Below are 19,666 nucleotides of genomic sequence, written 5' to 3'. Positions count from 1 at the left end.
TGCAGACTGGAAGATGGAAGATTGTAGTTATGCATCATAAATCTGACAAGGGGTTAATTTCCAAAATACACAAAGAACTCATATAACTCAGCAACAAAAACAGTTCAATCAACACGAGGTCAAAGACTTTAATAGACATATTGATAGCCCACAGGTACATGAAAAAATGTGCAACAATACTATTATAAGAGAAATGCAAATTAAAATCACAATGAAATACTATGGCACTCCTATTTCAAAAAACTGGAAAAAAACAAATGTTGACAAGGATATGGGGGAAAAAGGGAACATTCATTGATTATTGGTAAGAATGTAAACTAAGACAGCATATATTGAAGATGATATGGAAATTCTTTCAAGAACCAAAACTGGAAATACCATGTGATCCAGTAATATCATTCTTAGGTGTTTATACAAAGATTATGAACACACTAATAGGAACAGACTTATGCATCCTGATATTCATAGCAGTGGCCAAAAGGTGAAATCAACCTAAATGCCCTTCAACAGATGATTGTGTAAAGAAACATGACATATACTCAATGGTATAGTACTCAGCTATTTAAACGGGGGAAATAGTGCCTTTGGTGACAAAATGTTTGGGTCTTGAGGTGAATTATGCTACGTGAAATAAGTCAGAAAGTGAAAGATAATTACCAGATAGTTTCACTAATTTGTAGAATATAAATAACTAAAGCAAACAAACTGGCAAAACACAACAAAAATAACTCTTAGACTGTGAAAAATACTTGGGACAAGGAGGGAGAAGGAAGGGGTGAGCAAGTAAGGTGATAACAAAGCACTGAGCTTTGGTGTAAGGTAAATGAAGCATGGGCATATGTTGAGGTGTAAAGTTGTACTACCCAAATATATACTGTTATATAAACAAATGGCAAGTCAATATAATTTGATTAAAAAAAGAAAGAGCTTCAGAGAAAAATCTGTGATCATGTCACTCTTCTTTCTACCTAAAATCTTTAGTGATTCTCTGTTGCCTTTTTTCTTGGTTCAGTATTTAATGTCCTCTGCTATTGCTCTACCTCTCGTTCCAATCTCATTTCCCTTTGCCAACTTGGCTCTATGTACTGCAAGACCTCTGCATGGCAGAGAAGCCATGAAATAGTTTTATTATTTCCCTAATCTCTTACTCAGTGTTGTTACACGTTAGGATTTCCTGACTTGGGCTATTTGCACAATATTCGAAAAGGAGAAAAAGAAACCATTTCTTTGCCAAAGCAGTTGCAATCTAACCAATGGCAATTTGGTTTCCATAGTTGTGCAACCCTTCCAGGCTGAGCAGATTCACTGTTGATTTGGGCAAACGGATAAAGAATCTCAAAGCCTTAAGTGTATCTGACATGCCTCTAATACTGAAGCAGGGGACGGGATACACAGACAGATCAGAAGGCAGGGAGGCAGGCAGGCAGCAACCCAGCTTCTTAGCCCTACCTACCTCAAGGGGTTCTACTCCCTTTTATACTGTATGAGAACAAAGCCAGCCCAGGGTCAGTTATGTGCTCACGGTCACATAACTGAAACATTTTTGTGCAAGCTAAGCACTTTCAAAGTTATGGGCTATCTGCTGTTTGATGGATGTCTGAAAGATGGAAAAGAGCCTGAATTACTCCGTGTTCCTTACAATTGTCAAACATTCATTCTCAACCAGTAGCAAGTGGGAGCTGTTTCACACAAGAAGAATAGCATTAGTTTGCAGAAGAGGCCATAGTAATTCATTCCAATCTGAAAGATCTGCATAATGATCCTCCTATCAAGAAGAAGAAGACACCTGAAGTAGTGCCACACAAGGCTTCAGATACCTGTGAGATCTGTGGCCAAGACAATCGTTGTTATCACAGCAAAAGCCAGCTGATCTGCCTTCACAGAACTTTCTATCTCACCCAAATGTAACTTAAAAAATGTGCCTATTACTACATTTTTTTTTACTTCTTTTCAACATTTTTATGAAGTAACTGTGGCAAACATTATATAGGCCTCAGTTGTATAGCGTGACAAATCCATATTTGGCACATGATGACATCAAACGTCTAGCATCTATCCATCGCCACCTAATTGACCTCCTTTACCTCTATCCCGCCCTTAACTCCCCTCTCCCATGTTGACCGCTATTTTGTTTTCATCTGAAACTGAGAATTTGTTTTTATTTGGTCTGTTCATTTTTTTAAGTATCAGATGTACAGTTTTACATCTGACACTTTCCATTACGATCATCACTGAAAGGGGTGTCTTGATGTGGATCTGCTGAGCTCCTCTGATTTGGAAATCTCTGTTTCCTTCCCCAGATTGAGGAAGTTCAGTTATTTCCACAAATAATTTTTCTGACCCTTTTTCTCCTGTTGGGAACTTTGTAATGTTAATATTATTCCTCTTGATGTTTTTCCAGGGGTCTCTTAGGGTATCGTCTATTTTTTTTTTTTTAATTCTTCCCTTATGCTGTTCCATCTGGTTGAATTCTACTGCTTTGTCTTCCAATTTACTTATGTGCTCCTCTGCTTCATTCAGTCAGCTGTCGGACCCCTTTATTTTATCTTTCAGTATTATTATTGTATTTTTCAGCTCTGTAACTTCTGTTTGGATCTTTAAAAATTTTTCTAGTTTGGGTCTCCCTGGTGGCGCAGCAGTTGAGCGCTGGGCTGCGAAGCTGCCCGCAGCCTCTGCAGCGCCGGTTCGATCCCTGGCCGCCGGCGAGGGTCCCACATGGTGCACAGACCTCTCCTGCCGCCCGCTGCTCCCCTCAGCAGTGTATTTCGTCGGTCTGCCTGTTCTGTTCCCTGCTCTGGCTCTGGTGAATTCTCTCACCCTCTCGCGCTTCTGACTGTACCCAGTGCTTGTATAAATAAATAAATAAATAAATAAATAAATAAATAAATAAATAAATAAATCTTTTTAAAAAAAAGGAGAAAGACTAGGGAAATCACTGTCTGATACAAAATTTGCATCTCTTACAAACTGAACTAAAAATTATATAGACTTTCTTTTGTACAGGGTCTCTAGATTTATTTTTGTCCATAGAATTCCAGTAAATGTGGCCAAGTAAATAAGGATGGGAATCAGAATTCACTTGTTTTACTGACCAAAGACCACACTTAAAAAATAGCAATTGATTATGTGAAATATAATTGACAGATGTGGCCAGTCCTTATATCTTTTAGTGAATACAGTGGCATATTTAGTCATCACAGTTTAGAGTAATACTTTTCCTGATGCTGCAGAGGTTTGCACATAAAGCCAGAATGCGATCTCTTAACTACATTGTCACCATTTATGTATTGAACAAAATAGTAGATGACACCTTTTTGAAACCTTCCTAGGATGCTGAGTCTATGACTTTGAGCCTCTAAAACAGGACTGATCTTTGGGGGAGCTGAGAAAATTGTTTTAACTCCTGAATTTCTCTACTTCTTAACATGGAATAATTAAAACTCCCAATAAGTGAATGTCTGCTTATGGTGAATGAGGCTTTAGAGTTTTCATTTTGTTTTTAGAAACAATAGAATATGTTGGTGTCGGTGCCACATGGGTAGAGGCAGTTGAAGTTTTAAAGCTTAGGAGAAAGGGGATAATTACAAAATTTATAATTTGTTTCACTCTGGGAAAGAAGAAAAACTCAGTTTTCTACTCCTCTGTGAATCTCTTTCCATACACACACTTTCAGTTGTAAGTGCTTTGATAATATGAGGGAGAGTGACAGAAACAGGAAATAACATGGTTATTGGTAAATTAAAAACAGATCTCATTTAGTATCTAATATATTAGTAGACCACATAAGCTTTCCGGTAGCTATAATTTTTTGTTCTTTAACACTGAGAAAAGAAATTTCTTCATTCATATGAAATGGTATGTCTGAAAGGGCAGATGACTGAAGTATCAATATTCAGTTTCAAAAGTGCAGTTATCTGTCTCCTCATTGACACACAATGCATTATTCTCAGGATCTGATGCATTCAGTGTGCAGAGGTAGTACAATCTCAAGATGGTGATTGAGTTTTCAGAAGGATTTGAAAATTTAATACAAGACTTTCGTCTTTGGTATCAACTGAGGAGGAAGTATAAAAATACAACCATTCTTTATCCCATGACTCAGTCTACTTCTTTTGAAAATGGACACATTATGTTGCAAAAATCTTAATGCACACTGTTGAAACAGATGCTTTACTTCAGACTTTCCTCTTTTGAAAAATCATTAACTTCTGACTCATCAATACCCATCCTGCAAAAAGTGTATTCCCAGTACATGGTTGTTGAATCACATTTTAATAAAAATACAGATATGTGTTCATAGATGGGAGGCTTCTTTGGAAAAAGAGATGGAAAGCGAGTGGCTTTGACTTTTTGGAATAGCTATTAAGCAGCAACTTAAGGAGTAACTTTGACAAGAACTTCTGTGGAGAGAGGACTAGAGTGAAGAGGATGAGGCAAGCTGGAGTCTGGGTTGATTCAAAGGTAATAACTAACAGGCTAAATGGGAAGCAGAACAGAGGAACTGGTGTTTGTCTCTTTTGGTTATCTGTTCTTGTCTATTAAAAGGTATTAAATCATTTTATGAGACAGTGATCATGTTTAAGACATTGATGACAAAGGTTAATCTATCAATTTTAAGTTCTCTGATTTTGCTTGTTATTGCTTGACTTATTTAACAGAGTAATATTGTGGATGTTTGACAGATGAGTAGACTACGACAATTTTTGAAATTTTCTTTGTTTTATTTATAGTCACTCATTTATATAAAACATTTAGTAAGAAGCTATGAAAAGACATGGGATGTGAATTGAATATTAAAATTGCCTCAGGTCTTGGCTGTTGGTGACATGACTAGCCAGCAGTGCCAGCTGCTGCACACCTGTGCTTTGACACCAAGGCCATGTTTCCCACAGGCTGGCCCCAGTGAGTGACAAAGGCTCTTCCTAAAAGACAAGGACACCCCATCAGCTTTGCCCAGGCTTTCTTAGAGCTGCACTGCTATCTAAGATGCTTCACTCAACTATTCTTTCTTCCTTCTCTCACTGTTCCACATTCTGATGGCTCTTCCAAACTCTTCTGCTTGGCTTCTTATCTTTTCTTCCCCAAAGACATTGCCCTTAATAAGTTTCTTGCACAATTAACCTCATCTTAGCTTCTTGTTTTGGAAGATCCTAATTTACACAGGGCAGAGGAAAAGAACCAATTATTTGTTGACTAATACTTACCCAACAGTGTACATTTTTCAATCCATCCATTAGATATTTCTTGGCTGGATACTAGCTGCCAATATCTGTGGTACTGTTTAATAACAATGGAGACAAAACTTGAGATCTATAGAGACTTCAGAGATCTTCAGAGACCAAGTTGTGTTGACTGCATGTCCAACCATATCACAGAGAGTCAGAGAGATTGTCCTAGTTTGATAAGCAAAGAACTAGCAGATTATCCAGAGTGGGCAGGTGTACACTTAGGCCAGATAGGATATATTTTTCTTTGGCATTGTTCCCTCAACAGTTTGACCCACAAATTCAACTTCCAGCATCCCAGAGTTGATTAGGCTTTTAAGAATTGACTCACATTAAGTAAACACATATTCAAGGTTTCTGTGACCTCCAGAATGCTAAATCAAATGGTCAGTTCTCAACCCTCATCTTATTGAACATAGGTAGCATTTGGCAAATATAATTGATCATTCTCTTTTCTCTGGAATCAATGTCAATGCCTGGCTTCCCAGCACCACACTCTCCTGGATTTTTTCTTACCTCCCTTGCCACTTATTCTTTGTGTCTTTTGCCCTCTTATCAGACTGTGTTCCAGAAGTGAACACTTGGCCTTTTTTTCTATTACCTTCCCCTCAGAGATTTTATGAAGCCCCTTGGCTCCCAGTACCACCCATCTCATAATGACTTTAAAATGTACATCTCCAACCCATACCTCTAACCCTAATTCCAGGCACATGTGCAAATGGCGGCCTGGCAACTCTGTTTACATGTTTAATAGGCATGTCAAGCTTAACATGTCCTTAAAAGAATTCCTTACGCTCCTGTCCCAGTGTGTGTGTCTCATGATCTGCCTATTGGTGTTAATGGCAATACCATCTTTCCAGCTTTTCAGGGCAAAAACCCTGCAGTTATTCTTGAGCTACTGTCTTTTGTAACCTGAACCTGATAAAAAGAGACTTCTTTCAACTCAACTTCTATAATATTTCCCAAGTGCAAACTCTATTACCATATCAACCATCTGTAACTGCACTGAGTCACCTGAATTGTTGAAAAATCCTCCCAATTAGGATTCTCCTTTCTAACACTGTTGTCTCCCTACTGCCCTGCAACCTATTTTCAAACAGCATCCAAGTGATCATGTTAAATATCTAAATGAGGTGTCATGAGCTAAATTGTATCACCTCAAAATTTGTATTTTTAAGGCCTCATCTCCCATACTCCAGATAGTGGCTATATTTGGAGATAGGGTCTTGAGAGACATAAATTAAAATGAGGTCAGTAGAGGCCCTCCTTGGTGGCGCAAGGGTTAAAGACAACGTACCAGGCTATCACCAGCCACTGCAGATCGAGTTCAATCCTCGGCCAGGGAGCTGACCCACATGGTGAAGCAGACCTCTCCTGTCTCGCCTGCTGCTCCCCTTAGCAGTGTATTTCAGTAGATCTGCCTGTTCTGCTCCCCACTCTGTCTCTGGTGAATCCTCTCACCCTCCCCAACCCCCTGCACCTCTGGCTTACACCCCAGTTCTTGTATGCATAAATAAATAAATCTTTAAAAAAAAATGAGGTCAGTAGAATGGGCCCTAAACATTATAGTGGGAAGACCATGTGAGGACACAGGGAGAAGATGGCCATCTACAAGCAAGGAAAGAGACCTCAGAGAAAACCAAACCATCTAACCCCTTGAACTTGGAATTCTGGTCTCCAGACTTGTGAGAAAATAAATTTGCACGTTTTAAGGTAAGTCTGTGATGTTTTGTTATGGCAGTCCCAGCCAATGAATGTTGATTTTGGTACTGGGAAGTGAGTGCTGCTTATAATGTGGAAGTCACTTTGTAAGTGGCTAGAAGCTGGAAGAGTATTTCTTTTTAAGATTTATTTTATTTGTTTATGCATACAAGAACTGGGGTGGAGGCCAGATGTGAGGGGGATAAGAGGATTTTCCAGGGACATCGTGGGGAGCAGGCAGATCTACTTAAATACACTGATGAGGGGAGCAGTGGGTGAGACAGGAGACAGGCAGAATGTGCCATGTGGGATAGCTCCCTTGCTGGGGATCGAACTGTTGTCACAGTGGCTGGTGATAGCTTGATAGTATGAGACTTAACTCCAGCACCACCAGAGAGGCCCACTGGAAGAGTTTTGATAAGCATTTTAGGAAAATACTAGGTTACTTTAAAGAGATTGTTGATAGAAATATGAATGTTAGAGATGATTCTGGTGAGACTTCTGATGGAAATGAGGGACATGTTATAGAGCAGTGGAGGGAAGGTGAGCCTTATTATAAAGTGGCAGAGAACCTGGCCCCCTCGTGTTCCAGTATTTCATAGAAAGTAGCACTTGTGAATGGTGTACATGGATATTCAGGTGAGGATATTCCTAAGTAAAGCATGGAAGGATGCAGCCCAGTTTCTTCATATTACTTTTGTGAGAAGGAGATAAATCGAAGAAGTTGTGAAGCAAAAGGGAACTAGAACTTGAAGATTCGAAAAATTCTCAGCCTAGCTATGTTGCAAAAAATGAGAAAGCATATTCTTTGGAGAACACCAAAGGTGTGTCTGGACAAACATTTGATAGAGATTATGGGTGTGACTCATGGATCCAATCAATTATCTCAGTAGAAATGCCACCATATGGGACTAAAGTGAACAGAGACAAGAGAAAATGAGGCAGTTTATTAGACTTCTGGGATTCAGCAGCATGGGGTAGTTTTGTTATCCAGCTGCGAACATGCATTATTCTTCAAGAGAGGGGAAGGATGACCTGAGGTGATTCAATGATTGGCAAGGCTGCCTCTGCCAACACAGGCTCGGAGAGCACAGGCCCAGGGCTGAGATTGTCTCCTCCTCAGTTCCAGAGAGCAAGGGCCACTTCCTTCATTCCAGCAGATCATTCTGCTGTGGCTTGGTGTCACAAGCACAGCATCACCTACTTCTACCATCGGGCCAGAAGGTGGGGCTGCCACCCCATTGGGCCCAAACAACAATGAATGGAGTCATAAAGGATTATTCTTGAGCCCTTACAGCCTAATGGAATTCTCCTTGCTAGGCAATGGACTTGCTTAAAATTAGTCACGCCTTTCATTCTTTCCAATTTCTTCTTTTATGAATGAGAATGTGTATCTTATCCTTGTCACATGTTTACATTTTAAAAGCAGATAACTTGTCTGGTTTCACAGGTTCACAGCTGAAGAGAACTTTGCCTCAGGCTGAATCATACTCTGAGTCTCACCCATACCTGATTTAGATGATATTTAGGTTCCAGGGACTATGGTGTGCACATAAAATTCTTAAAAATATATAAAATATAATACAATTAACCTTATCTTAGTTGTTCAATAAATTATATGATTATAGATTGGCTTTTTACTTTTTAAAAATTTTTATTGTATTGTTTTTCATTGAAGTAATATTAGTTTACAGTGCTGTATATGATTCAAAGAGCCAATAGGGTCTCACCTCTTCAGATATGTGCTCCCACATTACACCCACCACCAAAGCACCCACAGTCTTGCACCATTGTCCACTGAGACTTGCCCTCCTTCAAATCCCTAATCCCCACCCTTACCCTCTGGAAAACTCAAACCTACAGCCTTATTTTTAGTTACTTTTTTTTTTTAATCCCTGTTTATTTATTCCCCTTATAGGATTTCTCCTGCCAGGTATGGTCACACTTTTCCACAATAAAGCACCTGCAGTCCTCCACCATATTCCGCTGTGCTCTCCTTTGCAATTTGTTTTCTGCACTCTCCCTCTCCCTCTGACCTCTCCACCCGCCCATCTCTTGGACCTATGGTCAGCTGTCAAGGGTCATTCTTACAGTTTGTCTTTGTTTGATCCTTTGTTTACTTTCTTTAGATCCCACATATAAGTGAAATCATCCATTAGTTTCCTTTCTTTTTCTGGCTCACTTCACTTAGAATAAGCCCTTCCAATTCCATCCATGTTGCCACAAATGGCATTTTATCTTTTTCGACCACTGAGTAGTATTCCATTGTGTGTATATACTTCATTTCCTTGATACACTCATCTGCTCTGGGGCATTTAGGTTGCTTCTATATCTTGATTGTTGTAAATAGTGCTGCAGTAAACATAGGAGTGCAGGTTTCCCTTCAAATTAGTGGTTTTTTTGCTCTTGGTATAGATACCTCGGAGTGGAATTGCTGGGTCATGTGATAGATCCATTTTTAGTCTTTTGAGGAATCTCCACACTTCTTTCTACAGGGTCTGGACCATCTACATTCTCACCAACAATGGAATATGTTCCCTTTTCTCCACATCCTCACCAGCAATTATTGCTTCTAGTTTTTTTTTTGTTATAGGCTATTCTCAAAGGTGTGAGGTTTTATCTCATTTTGGTTTTGATTTGCCTTTCCCTGATGACAAGTGATGATGAACATTCATTCTTATAATTGTTCGCTATCTGCAGGTCTTCTTTGGAGAAGTGTCTACTTAGCTCTTCTACCCATTTCATAATTGGGTTTTATGTTTTCTTTTTGTTGAGTTGTATTACCTCTTTGTCGATCTCTGCTATCGATCCCTTACCAGATGAATGGTGCAAAAATACTTTCTTCCATTCAGTAGAGTGACTCTGTTTTGGTCACTGTCTCTTTCACTGTACAGAAACATTTTAGATTGATATACTCCCAGTTGTTTATTTTTTCATTTATTTAACTTGGAAGATGAGTCCAGAAAGATTTTACTGAAATTTATGTCATGAAATGTATTGCCTATGTTTTCTTCTATGTACTTAATAATTTCAGGTCTTACATCCAAATAGTTTATCCATATTGAGTTGATTTTCATGTATTGTGTTAGATAGCAATTTAGTTTCATCCTTTTGCATGTAGCAGTCCAATTTTCCTAGAACCATTTATTAAAGTCTTTCCTTATTTCAGTGTATTTTGTTTGCTCTTTTGTCATATATTTGTTGTCCATAAAAAAGTGTTTTTTTTTCTTTTTTTCTGAGCTCTCAATTCTACTCTATTGGCCTGTCTGTTTTGTTCTAGTACCATGCTGTTTTAATTATTATGATTTTATAGAACAGTTTGAAATGTGCAAGTGTGATACCCCTACTCTTCTTCTTTATACTTTATATTCAAGAGATCTTTGGTTATTCAGGGTTTTTTGTGGATCCATATGAATTTCAGTAATCTTTGTTCTATTTTTTTTTTAAAGATTTATTTATTTATTTATACAAGCCCTGGGTACAGTCAGAAGTGCAGGAGGGTGAGAGAATTCACCAGAGCCAGAGAGGGGAGCAGAGCAGGCAGAAGAGCTGAAGTACACTGCTGAGGGGAGCAGCGGGCGGCAGAAGGGTTCTGCGCGCCATGTGGGACCCTCCTCCGGTGGCCGGGGAGCACCTGGGGATCGAACCAGTGCTGCAGAGGCTGCAGGCAGCTTCGCAACCCAGTGCTCAACCGCTGCGCCAGCGGGGAGGCCCTTTGTTCTATTTCTTTGAAGAATAACATTGGGATTTTTAGTGGTATTATAATGAATTTATAAATTTCTTTGGGTAGGATGCCCAGTTTGACAATGTTGATTCTTCCTATACATGAGTCAAGAATATCTTTTATTTCTTTGTCCCTTCTTCTATTTCTTTTAAGGATAATTTTCCTTGTGTAGGTCCTTCACCTCCTTTGTTAGTTTTATTCCCAGGTATTTTCTTCTTTCATTTTTTGGTGAGATTATAAATCGGATAGTTTCCTTAATTTTTCTCCTTGTATTTCATGGTTTATATATCAGAAAGTAAATGATTTTGTGTGTTGATTTCATATCCTGTCATTTTGTTGAACTGGTTTATTGTTTCAATTAGGTTTTTGATGGAGTCTTTGGGTTGTTTAGGCTCTTTTTAGTTTCTTAAGGCAGGCCTATATTGTTATATATTTCCCTCTTATAGCTGTTTTTGCTGTGTTCCATATGTCCTGAAAGGTTGTATCCTTATTTCACTTGTCTCCAGGGGCTTTTTTTCATCTCACCATTGATTTCTTCATTAACCCAGTGGTCATTCAGTGGTGTATTGTTCAGTCTCCATGTATTAAAATATATCCTTGTTTTCTTTTCTTTTTTTTTTTAAAGATTTATTTATTTATTTAGTGCGGGAGGGTGAGAGAATTCCCCAGAGCCAGAGCGGAGAGCAGAACAGGCATACCGATGAAATACATTGCTGAGGGGAGCAGCGGGTGGCAGGAGAGGTCTGGGCGGCAAGAGAGGTCTGCGTGCCACGTTGGACCCTCGCCCAGTGGTCAGGGATCGAACCGGTGTTGCAGAGGCTGTGGGCAGCTTTGCAACCCAGTGCTCAACCGCTGCGCCACCGGGGAGGCCCTCCTTCTTTTCTTTTTTAGCTGATTGGTAGTTAAGTACTTTTATGGTCAGAGAAGATACTTGATATAGTTTCAGTCTTCATGAATTTGTTGATACCTGTCTTATGACCCAGTATGTGCACTTGAGAAAAATGTGCATTCAGCTTTTGGGGTGTGTAGTGCCCTGTAAATGTCTATTAGACCCATGTGGTCTAGTTCTTTGTTTAAGGTGATTATATCCTTATTTTCTGTCTCATGGATGGGTCCATATATGAGAGCTTGATGTAACAGTTTCTAACCATATATGAATTTTCTCCAGTGTCTAGTTTCAGATTTGATAATAGTTGTCTGAGATATTTTGGTGCTCCTGCATTTGGTGAGTGTATATTGATGAGTATTATGTGTTCTTCTGGTATTGCTCCCTTGATCATTACATAGCACCTCACTCTCGCTCTCAATTCCAATCTATTTTGTTTCATTTACATATGGTTATTCCTGCTCCTGTTTGGGTGCATTTTGCTTGTAAAATTGTTTTCCATCCCTTTACTTTCAGTCTATCTTTATCCTTGGTACTTAGGTATGTTTCCTGGAGACAGCAAGAAGGTTGGATTCTGTTTCCTAATCCAACTAGATACTCTGTGTCTTTTTATTGTTGAGTTCAGGCCATTGATGTTTAGAGTGATTATTCATATGTAGAGGTCAGGTAATGCCATCTTGTTCCTAACTTTGTGGTTCTGTTTAATTCCTTATTCAGTTTTTTTTTTTTTTTTGTGTGTGTGTGTGTGTGTGTGTGTGTTTGTTTCTCTCTTTGTTCTAAATCCTAGTACTCCTTTTAATATATCTTGGGGGAGGGAGGTGTTTAGATGCAAACTCCCTAAGATTTTCTTTGTCCCCATTTCTCTCTCATACAGAAAGGAGAGTTTTGCAGGATAGAGTGTTCTTGCTTGGCATACTTTTTCTTGGACTATTTTAATGTCACTCTATTCTCTTCTTGCCCATAGTGTTTCTTCAGAGATGTTGATGTAGTTTAATCAGTGCTCCTTTATAGATTATCATTTCCTTCCCCTTTGTCAGATTCATTATTTTTTCTTTGTATTGGAGTCCTGGAAGTTTCACTGTTACCTTTCTTGATATTGTTCTCCTCTCATCTAGGTAATTTGGTATTCTTTTCACTTCTTGTATTTCTACGTTCATTCCCTTCTAAATATTTGGGAAGTTTTCCCCCATCATTTCTTTAAATAATTTTCCAGTTCCCTTCTCTCTCTTTTCTCGGATTACTGTGATTCTCATATTTCCTTTTCTCATGGTATAAGATATTTTTGAAAACATTTCTCCATTCTTTTTCCTTTGCGCCTCTCTTTCTTCTTCTGTCTTGCTTCTTAATTCTTTTTCACTTTTAAGAATACTGATCTGTTCTATCATTGGATTTATTTTACTTTCATGTCTTTCTCCTGAATTTTTGCCATCCTGCAATTACCTCACTTTCTTATTTGAAGTTTTTTTTTTAATATTAAAAATTATTTATTTATATATATTTTACATCATTGTTCTTTTTTAAACAGTGTTTGTGTCCCCCCCACCTCAGGTGTAGTCCCCATAGAATTTCCTCCACCAATGCAACCCTGCACCATCACCACAGTCCCTTGTGCTCCTCCCCCTCCCCTGCAGGATATCTCTGGTTTCTCCAGTTCTTTAATTTTCTTAATCATGGCCCTCTTGAATTCTATGTCTGATAGATAAAAAAGCTCCTCCTTGTCTTTGTGGTTTGGTTCTGAGGCTTTGTTTTTTCCTCTTTGGCTGTCATACTTTTCCCCTGAGGACTTGCTTGCCTGCTTGTGTTTTTACTTTCTTCCCATTGTTTGCTTTGCATTTGCTCTGCTGCATTTATGACTTTTTTTTGTGTGTGTGTGAGTCCCTGTCTCCCATTGTTCTAGAGGTTTATTGATGGTGTACACAGCTAATGGGGTCTTGTAGGATATGGGGTGGTACTAGAGCCTCCCCTGAGGCACTTCTAGGCTTAATTCTGGTGGCTGTGAGGACTGGTGCAAGGTTGGGTTGAGAGGCCTGGTTTTGGGGAACTCACCTCACTCACCTCCTCCAGGAGTGGTGGCTCTGGGCTTGTTTCTGCTTACCAGGAGAGTAGAGGTTGCTGAAGATCCCTGATACAGCATGAGATGCTTTGAGGCCTGGAGTGAGTCTTGAATCTACTCTTGAGGTATGGGGCTGAGCATTAAATGCTCAGCACTTCCTGGTTGCTGCTGTGGGCTTTAGTTTAAGGTTCAGCCCTAAAGGGCCTAGACTGTGGTGTGTGTCTGTTCCTGAGGTGATGGCAGGTGGGTCTGGAATCAGTGGTACTTTCCAGGGGTCTTTTGATCATCCCTGATTAAAACAAGGCCGATGTGGCCCTGGCTAGGGCATGCAACTGCTTGCAAGGTGCAGCTGGTTGAGTCTGAGTGGGATGTAGTTCCTGGGAGCAGCTGGGGTCCTGTAATGAATGACTGGGCCCTGCACTGCCCAGATTTTGTCATGAATCTTCTGCAGAGGTGCAGGTGATGAGTGCTGAGTGGGATATACTTCTCAGGTGTGGCTGGGGAACCTAAAGTGAAGGGCTAGACCCTGCACATCCTGGACTGGGAAGTGTTGTGCATGCATCTGCTCCCAAGGCACTGGTGGCTGGCCTAGAGTCAGGAATGCTTACCAGGGAGGAGAGGAGATAGTTGAAGATCTCTGATATAGAGTGATACCCTGTATGGCCTAGGCTGGAGCATGGATTTGTTTTTTATGATTATGATGCTATGATCAAAATCTAATTCTGTTCTTTAATCTGAGAGTTATTTTGTCTTCTTAAGGGTTTTTTGCAGATATCTCATTTACTATTTGCTAGTTTTTAGGTAAGTTCTTTACAATCCTGAAGCTGCATGCTTCTCCCATATTATTACCCTACTGTTCTTTTTCTTTCCATATTCAAATTCTTGCAAGAATTAGTTATACTCCCTGTCTCCGTATTTTTACTCATTTCCCAGTTATTCTTTAATATGCTACAATCCAGTTTTTCATTCTCCAAACAACTTTATCATAGGTCATCTATGGCATCTTGTTCCTTGTATTTATCTGCTCAGACTGTCATAACAAAATATCACAGACTAACTGACTTAAACAACAGAATTTGTGTTTCCTACAGTTCTGGAAGTTGGAAGTCCAAGGTCAAGTGCTGGAGGATTGGCTTCTCCTGAGGCCTCTGTTCTTGGCCACTGCTCCCTGTGTCCTCCCAGGGCCTTCTCTGCCTGCGGACACATCCTCAGTAGCTTCCTCTTTTTGGATTAGGGCTCTTAAGACCTCATTTTTCCCTGATTGCTTCTTTAAAGGCCCCATCTCCAAAATCACTTACATAGGACATTAAGGTTTCCACGTATGAATTCCGAGTCACATAATTTAGCCCATAATATGCTAAATAAATTTTTCCTTTGCTTGTTTTATTTGACCTCACATGAAAATTCAAGAGCATATTTTCTACACTTACCTTCTGGAAACCCTCTCATCTCTGGGTTTCTACAACCCTGACACACTCCTACTTTTTCTCCTGTTCCTCTGAAAGTTCTTTAGATTCCTATGTTCAAGTTTTTCTTTTACCCTCTAACAATTAAATTTTGGAGTTCCTTAAACCTTTACTTTGACTCTTTTCCTTCTCATTCTATATTCTCTTTCTGTATGGTCTCCTCCATCCCTATTGTTTTATCCCACACAGAAAACACTCCATTTTTTTAATCTGTGGACCAGAACTGTCAACTTGGCCTCTCCATGCATTTGCCTCTGCCTGTAAGTAACAGACATCAAGAAAAGCACAGTGCTATTTTTTCCTGTTCAGAATGGTGGTTGTACTGACATACATTTACCCTATAAAATCACCTCTCATCATAGCTGTAGGAGGGACTTTCCAGGATAATCTCAGATGAACTCATGAAGCTGTTTGCAGAGCTGACTCACATGTCTGTCTTCTCTCCACATGAAGGTGGCAGAGGAGAGGGGAACTCCAAACAGCAGAGTGCATGAACATAATTTTTCAAAGTTGACTGATAATCACTACATTGCATGCATTATGACTCTGTTATTTTATAATTAAGGCCTCTGATGCTGTTGCCACACTGCCAGTGTGGAAGAGGGGATTTCTTGAGTCTGAACTGAACTGTTCATTTGCTGGGTTATGTTAAACTATTTCAAAATACTATAATGCTCTAGCTTTTAGTTTTGTAATTATATAGTCTCAAAGACAATACATTACTAATTATTACTAATTAGAAATTAAAGGGAAAATATCAAATCATTTACAAAGAACACATACACTAAGTATCTGTATTAGCAGGAATCAAGTATTGTGCTAATAAGCTGGGGGAGAAGGCAGTAAAACATAGGATAGGCAAGTCACTCACAAACAAGCTCCCTGACCTCATCATTGTCACAGTTGTGCTGGGAAGTGCACATTCCTCAGGATCACTGCCAGGTCTCTTGGTCAGGCACACCTGAACCTTAACTCTGTACCTTCAGAACAACCCCTTGACAATTGCCCTGAGTGGTCTCGGTCTCATAAACATGCAATTCTGACCATTCAATTTCCTTTCACCAGGAACTATTTAATTACTTGCATTCCATGTTTGTCCAGAGAATAAGCCTAAGTGATAATTTTATCAAAACCTCCAATTGAATTTTAATCAAGGGTACCTAATTTATCAAGGTCTTATAATTAATATATGTATATTTGCATGTTTATGTTCTTTCAAAAGCACTAAACTCTAAATAGTTCCAGTAATATTAGTTAACTATTTCTTGGCATTTTTTTTGTTTCTCTTATTGTCTAGCAATATTATACTTTTCAAAAAGTAAAACTTTAAATTCTCCTCTGCCTTCGGTGCTGCAGATTTCCCTGCGTCAACTCCATCTTCCACTATAAATGATGAGACCTCACCCAACTTTATCTAAAATTCTAGGATAAGAGTAAATGGAAATTCAACACCAGTGTCCAGTGAAAATAGAAACCTTTAGCCATTAGGAAGAATGGAGAAATAGATACCTTATATAACTTACCTTGAAAGAAAAAATAAAAGGACTACTTCACCCCATTTTAAGAGGGGTTAAATGAGTTCCAGTGAAGAGGAGATGAGCTGTGCTGGAGTAATCTGTTTCCCCTTGCCTGTCTTGTTCCCAAGAATGCCTGTGAATTTTCCCTGTACACGGGCTCTCACTGAATTCAAAAGCGCCTCAAGGATTTCCAAGCAGGAGGAAATGAGAGGTGTATGAAAAAGGCACTCCTGGTTTCAGTTAAACTTATCTACAAGGCAAAAGGGAACAAAAGTGACAATTTTGACATCAGGAAACAGTGTAATAGTGAGAAAATCAATTTGAATTTCTTCTTTATTGGCTAAATAAATGCCAAATTACTTTGCAAATATTTTTTAATGAGTGGTTTTAGAGTGGGAGTGGTGAAGAAAGAAAGGGAAAAATGAGGTTAATACCACACATAAAACAACCAGCTCATACAGCTTATGGCCAATTTTTACAGCTGGATTTTTATAAACTCCTTGAAAAGTTGGGCAAGGGGTGGGATTATGATGTTACCATGGCAGTACTGTAGTTATTGACAAAATATTGTTACATAAAGCAGATGTACTATAGTGGGGGGGGTAAGCATAGGATTAGGCCAAGTATGAAGGTATTTAAGACCCTCACTAAATATTTCAGTGAAGAGAATGTCTCCCTGAACTGTTGCTGAATTTAATTAGCTGGAAAGTGAAGGGTGAAGAGTTAATTCAAGGTCATTGAGGGGAAAAATGAAGCATGTGACACACAGTTATTTGATATTTTCTGAACACCACACTCTAGTCAATTAGAATAGTAAATTAGCACAGTGCAGGGAAAAATAAGCACTTAATTTCTTTAAGTCAATTTGATATGACGGTGTTCAATTACTTAATTTCCATGTGTTTCTCCAAGATTATTTTTGTCAATCTAATAATTTCTTCTGAAGTGTTGAAAGTGACTGTCAAGTGAGTAAAAAGTGTTCTCTGATTTTCAAAGTGAGAAAAATTTGACTGAACTCAATTAAAAATAATTAAATTTTGTTTAATAGTGTTTTGTGTCGATATTTGCCCATTTATACTACAAAATTTTTTTTCTTCTTCACAAGGAAAAAATGTTGAGCTGACATTTTTTTTCTTCCTGCAGAATCCCTTATAAGCTTATTTGTTTGAGTAGTGCACACTCTGTAGTTCTGTCTAGAACAAGGAAAGATTTGTCCTACATATTGAGTACCTTAAGCATTCATTAATAAACTGAACACAGAGGATTTTCTTTGAGCATCTACTATGGGCCAGGCATTGTGCAAGGCACTGTGTTCCACACAGGAGAGAAGTGTCCTTTTCCTTCTAGAGCCTTATAGGTTGGAACCCAGAACAATGGCATCTCTTCAGAGCAAAGTCCTCAGGTGGGCAGAGGGTGGTCTACAATCCAGAAGAATCACTAAATGGTCAGTCATCTTTGTAAAAATCCAAATTATAGAAAAGCCAACTAATTTGCAAAAGATAGCCAGCAATTTCAGTATGTACAGATATACTGAATAGTCCTCTGATTTCTATTCCCTAATTTAACCTCTAGATAAATGCTTGGTAGTATTTTGCATATAAATTCCTTGCTTATGCTTTCACATAATATAAATTTAGCTTGGATTGAGTGATGTGAATGTGCAAATATCTCCTATTTGCCACTAATATAGTAGGGAAGGGAGGGGAATCAACTAACTTTAGCAAAATTACAGACTAATAAACTCTCAAGAGAGTCCTGGGTAATGTTAAGATGAAAAGAAAATATGAGCCAACATTTCACTATGTTATCCCACTAGGCACTACATCAACTCATACCAGGGCACATTCCAGCATTAGTCTAGGAATGTTAACTTTATTTATTTTTTTTTAAAGAGATTTTTTTTTTTAAAGATTTATTTATTTATTTATACAAGCACTAGGTACAGTCAGAAGCGTGGGAAGGTGAGAGAATTCACCAGAACCAGAATGGGGAACAGAACAGGCAGACTGACGAAGTACACTGCTGAGGGGAGCAGCGGGCAGCAGGAGAGGTCTGAGCACCATGTGGGACCCTCGCCCGGTGGCCAAGGATTGAACCGGCGCTGCAGAGGCTGCGGGCAGCCTCGCAACCCAGCGCTCGACCACTGTGCCACCAGGGAGGCCCGGAATGCTAACTTTAGCAGAGAGCACTGGGCAATTGTAGCTGCAGTGATGTCTACAGAAGATATTAGGAGTTCCATTGAACAATAAGCTTAGGGAGAATGGTCAAATATTCAGTATAAGCCTGGGCAAATTTGGGAGCCTCCACCAGCTGCCCTTCCAAGGTTGACCTTGGAGCTTGCGGGCCTGACAGCTGTAAATTTAGCACATTTTCTTTACCCCTACCACAACAGCTATCTGTTTGCTGAAAGCCTGTTCTGCAGCAGGCATTGTTCTTTGTGCTAAGACAATAGTCCTGGATGAAAAAGACACTATCCTTGTCTGGTTCAGTAGAATTGACATTGTGGATGTATGAGTTGGTGATCTGCATTTCAGCAAACTGACTTTTTAATTGAGTTGAGGGGCCCTTATCTTGGTCCCTTGAAGATCTCTGTGGTCCTGGCAGACACAAGGACAAGACCCTCTACTCCATGAAGTTCTGGTGTAGCTGAAGAAAGGAGAAATTTTGTGAAGGTCCCTGTCTATGCAGAGTTCTGAAAATGGTAGGACATCACAGAGGAATGTGATTGGTGTCCCCAGAGCCTTCACTATACTTGGTGGGTCTTTGTTACTCTGAACAACTACTCAGAACTTTTAAATGAGTACAGTCAAACAGTCAGTTTCATTGCTCAAGGTCAAACATCCTTGGAAGCCACCCCCTTCTGCAAGCAGCATGTAGAAACCCAAGTGTATTTGGGGGAGATATTTAGAAAAAAGAACAGGAGCATTATATAATGCTCAAGGATTGATGTCGTGTTTTCCATAATATGTAATTTCAGGTCATTTCTTGTCATTAGCCTACAAATTCTCAAAGTAAAGTGATACTAATCACTCTTTTTGACTCACAGATTTTCATCTTTCACTCAAGGAGGTCCACTTAATTTATACTAACTGAA

This window comes from Talpa europaea (assembly GCF_964194135.1).
Source record: "Talpa europaea genome assembly, chromosome: 2".
NCBI lineage: Eukaryota > Metazoa > Chordata > Mammalia > Eulipotyphla > Talpidae > Talpa > Talpa europaea.
Note: the sequence above shows the minus strand (reverse complement) of the source record.